This window comes from Callospermophilus lateralis, chromosome X, assembly GCF_048772815.1.
Source record: "Callospermophilus lateralis isolate mCalLat2 chromosome X, mCalLat2.hap1, whole genome shotgun sequence".
Lineage (NCBI taxonomy): Eukaryota > Metazoa > Chordata > Mammalia > Rodentia > Sciuridae > Callospermophilus > Callospermophilus lateralis.
In genome coordinates, this window is record NC_135325.1 from 60,130,903 (window position 1) to 60,141,042 (window position 10,140).

Genomic DNA, 10,140 nt, shown 5'->3' on the forward strand with positions numbered 1-10,140 from the left:
TCTTAAGGTTTATATGATATGGCAGTCTCTGTTTGTTCTTGTGGAATGGCAAGGAAAAATCCATCCTCTATGGTCCCCCTCTGCCCATCTTAAAGAAGATATACTTAAACAACAACAACAATCAAGTCAGGAAAAACTTTAGTCTTCTTCTCAGCCTAGCTCTTTTTTCCTCCTTGAGCAGTTCCTTACTCATCTCATCTATATCCCTAGTGCTTTCAGGAAGTTGAGTTATCTTCTGTTATAACCAAGTTATTAGAAAATAACACATTTTGATTCTCTCAGAAAGTCTTTCCCTGGAAATGGTAAGGTTTTTCCAAAGGAGGAATTTCTGATGTTCTGGTAGACCTGAATAAAATAATAAAATTATAAATGTATAATTTCCCCCATGCTTCAAATGGCCTCAAGTCATATAGAGAACTCTTCTGTGCCCCTTGAAGCCAGCTCACAAATAACTCCATTGCTTTCAATGGAGTGGTGGTGGTTGTGGAGAGGAAGTGAGAGATAAACTTTTGAGTAAATGTAGCTGTTTTAACGTACTTATTCCTTAATTTGTAAAGAATGAAGTGTGTGTGTGTGTGTGTGTGTGTGTGTGTGTGTGTAGCAGAGGGTGGGAGAAGAATGAACTTTGCAAAAAATGTCCTCAACAGAACTTTTCAGCCATATCCACTACTTGATTTTACCACCACCACTTATATTATTGATAAAAATTCTCTTCATCTAACTCTCTATGCACGTCTTCTGATGCATCCATAGCCTTACATATGCCTTCTTTTATCTCTTCAAAGAAAATAATGCAACTGTTCCATGGAAAGGATGGTCATTAGGCCCTCCTCCAGTGTCTTCTTTATAGGAACTTCTAAATTTTTGTTTTTGTTTTTTTGAAAACCTGGGATTGAACTCAGGAGCACTCAACCACTGAGCCACATCCCCAGCCATATTTTGTATTTTATTTAGAGACAGGATCTCACTGAGTTGCGTAGCACCTTGCTGTTGCTGAGGCTGGCTTGGAACTCGTGATCCTCCCATCTCAGCCTCCCAAGCTGCTGGGATTACAGGCATGCACCACCCCACCCAGTGGAACTCCTAAAATTTGATTCTGGCCTATAATGATGAGATTTTGGGGAGCTTTTCTAAAAAATATTGAATATCTGAAAATTATAAGAAGATTGATAGCATTCAAACTATTCATGTGCTAATAAAATAAGAAGACAATAATAAAAATAGTTCAAAGAAATTATAGTACAAGTTATGTACTCAAGGAATGAAAGCATAAAGGACGTGGTCTTACTAAAAACTGACCACACCATCTTTGCATAAAGTAAAACATTTAATACTGACTTTAAAATTGTCTAATCTCACAAGTTTAACTTTTTCACTGACACATATTTAAAGAAAAATGATACACACTACATTCTACTATGGAAAACTTCAAACATATTTAAAGAGGAACAATTAATATAATAAAGTCCTAGTATTCAACTCCAGACAATATCAGTGCATGACAAATTTTCGTATGCAAGCTTTGACCCCCTTATCCTAGATTAAAATATATTCAAACATTATCTAATTTCATTTGTAAATATTTTAGTAAATTATAGTGCTATTTCTATGAACCATTCAGTGTATGGTCAAAAGGTAATGGGAAATAAAAAACGGATTTTAAATGCTCTACAATGATGTCAAACACTAAATTCCAACAAGTAAAATTCCCTTTTGATCAATCTGAACAAGTTCCAACTCAGATACAAATATTCATTAACATAACTCTGTTTCCTTTAGGTGAACCCTTTTCTACTTCACAGGAGTGATGGAGACTAGCACTGAATTCTGTTCAGTGATTCCTGGGTCCAAATTTATTATAGATTTTTATAGGAAGGAATTGACTCTAATAAATTCAGTTCCACTAAATGTAAAAATATCAATGGTGACAAACTGCCTTTTCATTTTAGTTAAAAATTATTCACAAAACAATACTGAGAATAGTATTAGAATGTGTCTATGTAAATGTATATCCTGTAATATTTTTGAAATCTATGCCATAGTTATGTGAACTCTGTGACTATTACTTAGAGTTAGGTGGCTAAAGTTCTCTAAATTTTACCTCCCTCAGGCACAGCACATATTCATATTTTGTATCTGTGCTGATAAGAATACTTAGACTATGAGTTCAGCTGTTGTTAATAGAACTGTGACTTAAACTATATAGAAACACATTTTTTCTTTTTCATGTAGAAGTCTAAGCCAGTATGGTAGCTTTTATTTTTTAAGATGTTAAAAGATCCAGACTCATGTCTTATAACATCAATATTTTTAAATATGTATTTTTATTCTAATTAGTTATATGTGATAGTAGAATGTATTTTGACATATTAAACATATATAGAGTATAACTTCTCATTCTTCCAGTTGGACATGATGTGGAATTGTACATGATGAACAACCAATGTGTAATCATATATGCACATAGGATAGTAATGCCCGATTCATTCTACTATCCTTCCTATCCCCACACCCCTCCCTTCCTTTCCTTCATTTCCCTTTTTCTAATCCAAAATACTTCTGTTCTTTCCTACCTTCCCCTTATTGTGAATTAGCATCTGCGTATCAGAGAAAACATTTGGCCTTTGGTGTTTGGAAATTGGCTTATTTCACTTAGCATTATATTTTCCAGTCCTACCCATTTACCAGCAAATGACATAATTTCATTTTTTTCTTTATGGCTGAGTAATATTTCATTGTGTATAAATACCACAGTTTCTTTCTCCATTCATCTGTTGAAGGGCACCTACGTTGGTTCCATAGTTTAGTTATTGTGAACTTGAAAGACCATCCGATTCCCTGTCCAAGAAAGATGCACGAGACACTGGCTGCAAAAACAAGAGGCAATTTATTAATACATAGACGCCTGTGGGTGCTCAGCAAAACCTCAGCCGGAGCTTTGGTGAACTGGCACACCGGGCTTTGGGGTACAGGTCTTTTATAGGATAATGGGGCAGGTTTCGCGCGCGCGGGAAGTAACAGGTTTCTTATTGGTTATTTTGAACCCAACATATAGATTACCTAAAGGGCAAAGTTGTTTTTCACTTTATGTTCCTGGATAAACCTCATGACAGTTACATATTAACACTCTGGTTTTTCTGTTCCTGCTTATCATTATCAGTTCCTGTTTGTTCAGGCATGCCTTGGGATCTGCTTTTCTGTTCTTTCTAAACCATCCTGTCCTCTCACAATAGACTACCCTTAACTGATTAACAGATAGACCTCTCCGGTGTTTATGTGGGTTAGCAACACGCCCTGATGGTTTCACAATGGGGCCTGGGGTTTCTGGGCTGGGGTCTTTCAAACTGAGCTGCTATAAACATTGATGTGGCCACATCACTAAAGTATGTTGATTTTTAAGTCCTTTGGGTATATACCAAGGAGTGGGATAGCTGGGTCAAATGGTAGTTCTGTTCCAAGTTTTCTGAGGAATCTCCAAACTGCTTTCCAAATTGGCTGCATCAATTTGCAGTCCTATCAGCAATATATAAGTGTACCTTTTTCCTTGGTTGCTTTATTTGCACCTAAATGGTGCAAGATATTGTTTTTAAAAAGTTTAATTGTAAGGTCAATAGGTTCACATAACTCCAGCACATTGGATTCCTAGTTCTTACATAAGCAACTGAAGGCCAATGGAAATAGCAAAATGAAATTTAATGATAAGAAACTGACAATTAATAACCAACTAAGGACGTTTCACCCAAATAAGGCAAATGCCTTAGTTTGAGTTGCAAGCAGGCAATCAAATGATTTCTTAATTTGATTCTGCATGTAACCTATAAAACCTTGATTCTCACACAGCTTGGAAGAGGTTTCTAAATCTCTTCTTATTCTTGTTCTGAGGGTGACCCAATTTATGAACCATCCTTTGCTCAATTAAATTTAAATTTAACTTGTCTAAATTTTTCTTTTAGTGATATCTTATTGTTGAGAGCCACAGCGGCCCCAGCAAACTTCCAGCTGATTGGCTCCTCTGTGGTGATGCTCATTGGGCTGTTTCCCAGCCCTTTCAGACCACGGAGCTGCTCATTGGGGGACTCTTTTGGCTCCGCCCATGTGACCCAGCAATCGGCCTGAAGAGCAGGAGGAGTGGGGGGTTGAGAGGCTTGTGGCAGTTGGGCTCTGAGGGAATTCCTGAAGAGCACGTGTGCTGCAGCGTGTGTGTTCTAAAAATAAAGTTCGTTTCTGCTTGACAAGTGGCTCGTGAATTGTGCCCAGCCAGACTGCGGCATCTTATCACATTAATGTTATTGAAATGGGGGAGTGCAGGTATGTATCTTCCCTAAAGTTGATGACTGGATATTGGGAATATCCTCTGGCATGCAACTCACTGGCTTGAAATTGATGACATGGCCCCACCAAGCTGCCAGGAAGTAAAAAATTTGCAGTCATTATTCCAGGTGGGCAATTGTTAAATTAAGAATTGAACAATCTTTTTTTTAATTGAAGAAGTGGAAAATACATATGGAGGAACAATGTGTATTCTCTGTTATTCTAGGGATTCAAGGGTTTGGAGATGTCATCTGTTCTAAACATTTGATCTATACCACAAACCCCAGCCGTCCTTTGTATACTCATCTCATTTTGTACAACCTCTACTTCCCTGAAATGGTGCAGCACCTTCTCTTCCACCTTGGGTTATTTAACACATCCAATGACACAAACATCTACAAGCAAAAGGAACAGCATCTTAAAAGTCATGGCAAAGGTGTCCTGGCACTGTATGGACAAGGATTAATGTCAGCAAGATGGAGAACCAAAGAGGTGGATATCAGGGGTGCCTATACTTTCTTCATACTGTTTCCAGAGAGAAAGCTACACTCCCTCTTCTGACCACACATCAATGAATCAGCTCAGGTGCAGCACTGGCCTCAAATTTAATTACTTTAAGAAATTAAATTGCTTTAAAATATCTTTAGAATATCTCTTCCTTCCACTTCAACAGCTATCTTGTCTCTTCCTTCAATTTTCAAAGTCGTTCAGTTCTCAATGTTGATCACTCTAGCTAAAAAGAACTCTCCACCACTACAGATGCAAGCTCTCCTTGAATTTTTCCCTGAGTACTTATAATTTATAATTTTTTGTTTATTTATTGTATGTCTGCCTCAATTTGAATACTAGATTTGTTCAATTTTGTGTCTGTGATGGTTAGTCCACAACCCGCAACACAGTAAATACTCAAAAAAAATGTATGTTGAAGGAATGAAGAGAAAATGGGTGTAAATAAGTTGAAATCTATTATCCAGCATTTTCTTCATGGAATACTATATAAATTGATATGATTTATAGTACACAATAACAGTTCAGATTGATGGTATTAACTAGGCCTTATCAGATTTTTAGGTGCTATCAAAATCATCTAAGAAGAAATATGTTTGACTTTTTTTCCTTTATGTGTCCCTCTTTCTATTATGTGGTATACTAAAGAACATATTTTGTCTTTGCTCCTGGACTCCTTGTAGAGAACTCTGAAACCCTTGGAATTTCTTCAGTGATTTAAATACATTTATGTTGAAGAAGTGATTTGCCGGGCACCGTGGCACATACTTATAATCCCAGTGGCTCAGGAGGCTGAGGCAGGAGAATTGTAAGTTCAAAACTAGCCTCAGCAATTTATCAAGGTCCTAAGTAACTTAGCAAAACCCAGTCTCAAAAAATAAGAGGGGGTATAGCTCAGTGGTTGATCACACTTGGGTTCAATCCCTGGTACCAAAATTTTAAAAATTTGGGGCTGGTATACCCAAATGATTGAGTGAGGGTCAATCGCACCTCCCAACAGAAGATAGGCTAGAGCTTGAGTTCAATCACGTGGACAATGGTTTAATCAATCATGCCTGCATAAGGACAGGTGGCTAAAACCTTGGAACATGGAGACTCAAAGTAGCTTTCAAGTTTTTGAAGATATTACAACAGTGGGAGATTGGCACACTCTGATTCTGCTAGGAGAGAAGCTTCTGTACTCAGGGCACTCCCAGACCTCACTCTATGTATCTTTTCATCTGACTGTCCATCTGTATCCTTTGTGATAAAATGGGAACCATACAGTTTCATGAGCTCTGGAAGTTATTCTAGCAAATTTTTAACCTGATGATGCTGATGATGTTATGAAAAATCCTGAATTTGTAACCAGGCATCTGAAAGTTGCAGCTGACATCTGAAGTACTGGCATCCCTGTGAAAGTCTTGCCTTGGGGGATCTACATTAACTCCCCCCCCCTTTTTTTTGTCATACTGGGAATTGAACCCAGGGGCACTTAACCACTGAGCCACATCCCCAGGTCTTTTTATATATTTTATTTAGATGCAGGGTTTTGTTGAGTTCCTTAGGGCCTAAGTTGCTGAGGCTGGATTTGAATTTGCAATCCTCCTGCCTCAGGCTCCTGAGCTGCTGAAATTACAGGCATGAGCCATCAAGCCCAGCTTTACATTAACTCTTGATAGTCAGTGTCCAAATTCAAAATTCAATTGTATTGTAGTTACAACCAGTTGATGTTATATCACTGATACCATAGTAGTATTGGAAATCTCAATTATCACTAATTTTTTTACTTTCAGTCAAAGAAGACTTTGGTATAAGAGCATCCTCATTAACCTGTCTGTGAAAGGTAGCACAGGACTTATTATAGAGTAACTGATATATTCTTTCTTAAATAGTCCTTCTAACACTAAGAACATATTTTTTTAAAAAAAAACATGGTTACTTGAAATAGGCATACCTTTGGATGAAAAAAAAATAGTGTCTCAATAGGTTATACTTGATTTTTGTATACCTAATGAGCCCCCTGCCTTGGCTTTAAGTTGTCATATTTAGTTATATTGCAAATCTGTCTAAACATGGTTGCACTGAAGCCCACACCTGAGAGAAAATGTGTTCTGGGGCATTAGGCCAGAAAGAGCATCATAATCATATCTACCAATATTAAACAGAAATCCAAATAGAAGGAAAGAATGTACTTTCTCAAAGGTATATCCCAAAACAGAAATTCACTAACTCTTTGTCAATCCATCAAGTTTAATTATTGCTCCCATGGGACCTAGCCAGAGACTTCTAAAAGCCACTAAAAATCAACAAATGCTGGACCTAAGTTGGGGATCAAGGAATATTTTAGCTCCTGTTTTTTTTTTTTTCTGAGTATCATCTGAGTGGGCACAAAATACTACCTGTTTTTCTCTTCCTCTATCCTACAATAAATGTTTCATTCAGGACTTGAGGAGGGCATCTGGCAAGGTATGGGCAGAGAAATTACCACCACTACTTCTGCCATAAATGATTTTCACTCCCTACCAGCTTCTTAAACACACTTTTCTCTTCCCTCATCTCTTTATGTCCAATTGACAATTGAGATTTCCAATACTTCATTACAGGCTATGAGTTGTGAGACAATCATTTACTAACAAACAAACTAATGAAATAGTTTAGTTCAAAGTAGTAGCATGTAGACCATAGCCCTGAAAGTATATTTGAATTTTACTAAGTAGAGATGATGTATTAGTTCTCACTTAAAGACAGATTTTGGACACCAAATATAGTCAGAGGAGGGTGAACCCAAGCCTTAAGCCCTTTAAAATATTCTTATATGCTGATTAACCTCATTACAACCTGTATCATTGGTTGTTTTTTGATTTCCAATGAAAAGACTAATTCCTCTAAAAAGGTGGTCATAAAGACATGAGAGAAGAAATGTGTGTTTAAGAAGCTGGGAGGTAGTGAAAATCATTAGAAGTGTTGAAAAAAGAGGAAGATTGATTGATTCATTGACTTTTAGTTTGGCATCAGGGATTAAACAGGGGCTCTTAATCACTGAGCCATATCCCCAGCCCTTATTTGTTAGAGTCTGTAAACAAGTCTGGATGGCGCCTGGCCAAATGCCAGAGGGAGTGGATTGTAAAGTAACAAAAGCGAGCCATTAAGTGTGGAGATTCCTGATTGGTTGACTGCTGTATCTAGTTTATGCTAATTAGATAAGCTGTGTGGAATGTATAAATACCACTCCTGTCCTAAAATAAACGGCTTCCACTCCTGCTGCATCAAGGTACACAAGTCATTCGTCACCCCCCGGTTATTCTGCTGCAGCCGGGCTGCGGCACTTATTATTATTATTATTATTTTAATTTTAAGACAGGTTCTCCTAGGTTGCTCAGAGCCTACCTAAATTACTGAAGCTAGCTTTAAAGTTGTGATTCTCCTGCCTCAGCTTCCGGAGCCACTTGGGTTAAAGGTGTGTGTCACTGCACCTAGCAAGAAAAAGTATTTTTACAACACATTTAGAAAAGTGTAAACATTTTTTGCAAATCAAAACTACTCTAAGATACCATCTCACCCCAGTAAGAATGGCAGCCATTATGAAAACAAGCAACAATAAGTGTTGGTGAGGATGCGGGGACTACTGGTGGGACTGCAAATTGGTGCAGCCAATTTGGAAAGCAGTATGGAGATTCCTTGGAAATCTGGGAATGGAACCCCATTTGACCCATCTATTCCTCTTCTTGGACTATACCCAAAGGACCTAAAAACAGCATACTACAGGGACACAGCCACATCAATGTTTATAGCAGCACAATTCACAATAGCTAAACTGTGGAGGCAACCTAGATGTCCTTCAATAGATGAATGGATAAAAAAAATGTGGTATATATACACAATGGAATATTACTCAGCACTAAAAAAGAATAAGATCATGGCATTTGAAGGGAAATGGATGGCATTAGAGAAGATTATGCTAAGTGAAGTTAGCCAATCCCCAAAAAACAAATTCCGAATGTTTTCTCTGATATAAGGGGGTGACTCAAAGTGGGGTAGGGAGGGAGAGCATGGGAGGAAAATGACCTCTAGATAGGAAACGGGGGTGGGAGAGGAAGGGAGGGAGAAGGGAAACAGCTAGGATGGTGGAAGGAGAGGGTCATCATTATACAAAATACATGTATGAAGATGTGAATTTGGTATCAACATACCTTATATACAAACAGAGATATGATAAATGGTGGTATAAAGGTGTATTAAGAATTGTATGCAAAAAATAAGAGAGCTCATGTATAATGGCATAATTTGGTGTGAACATTCTTTATATACAGGGTTACAAAAATTGTGCTGTGAATGAATAATCATGAATGTAATGCACTCCACTATTGTCATGTATATAAGAAACAAATTTTAAAAAAGAAAAAGAAAAGTGTAAGCATTTTAGAAAAGTATTTAGAAAAAGCTGAATATGTATAAGTTTTAAACCATAGCATACTGCATAGGATTTTTAAAAAATATTTATTTTTTAGCTATAGGTGGACACAATGTCTTTATTTTACTTCATATAGTGCTGAGGATCGAACCCAGTGCATCACACATGCTAGGCAAGCACTCTTTTTAATGCTGTTTTTTTTCTCTTTCTGGATATAAAAAGAAAGCAAAGCATTAGACTTTATATTAGAGTTACATAATTTTGCTCTAACATTAGTTAGGATAGAAGAAGCTGTAGAAATTCACTAGTCTTGATAATTATATTAATAAATTTAATTAATATTGAATAAGTATAATGTAACATGTTTTATGTTAGGCCCTAGGAATGCAAAGATAATAACCACAGAATTCGCTTAATAAGACTGTCACCACTTCTTTACTTCCCTATTTATTTCTCAGCCCTTTCTAATCTAGTTTTTCTGTTGCTGTTTTATTTATTATTCATTCATCCATAAATAAATATTTTGAGCACCAATGAGTGCCAAGTATTAGCTATGTGCTAGGAAGTTACCATGCTGATAATACATATTCAAAATTAGCTATATTTATATGTGCATTTAATTTTACTTTCAATTTTAAAATATTTTTCTAAAATTTCTATTTTTTTATTTATTTTCAGTAGTCATAGTTACTTGATTTTTAAAGATTAAATTCCATTAAAGAACAATGTGAGATTGCTTACTTCTGTTTATTAAAGGGACATGGGTTAAAATGAAATTAAGATAGATGTCACTGGAGTGGGTTATTGAATTTCTTATCCTGGAGTTACATTTCCTTAGGTCCCATTCTATCTATTTTCCTAGGCCTGTGTGTATCTAGGTTAACATGGACACTTTCATCAGTTTTATGGAATACAGTATTATAAAACAG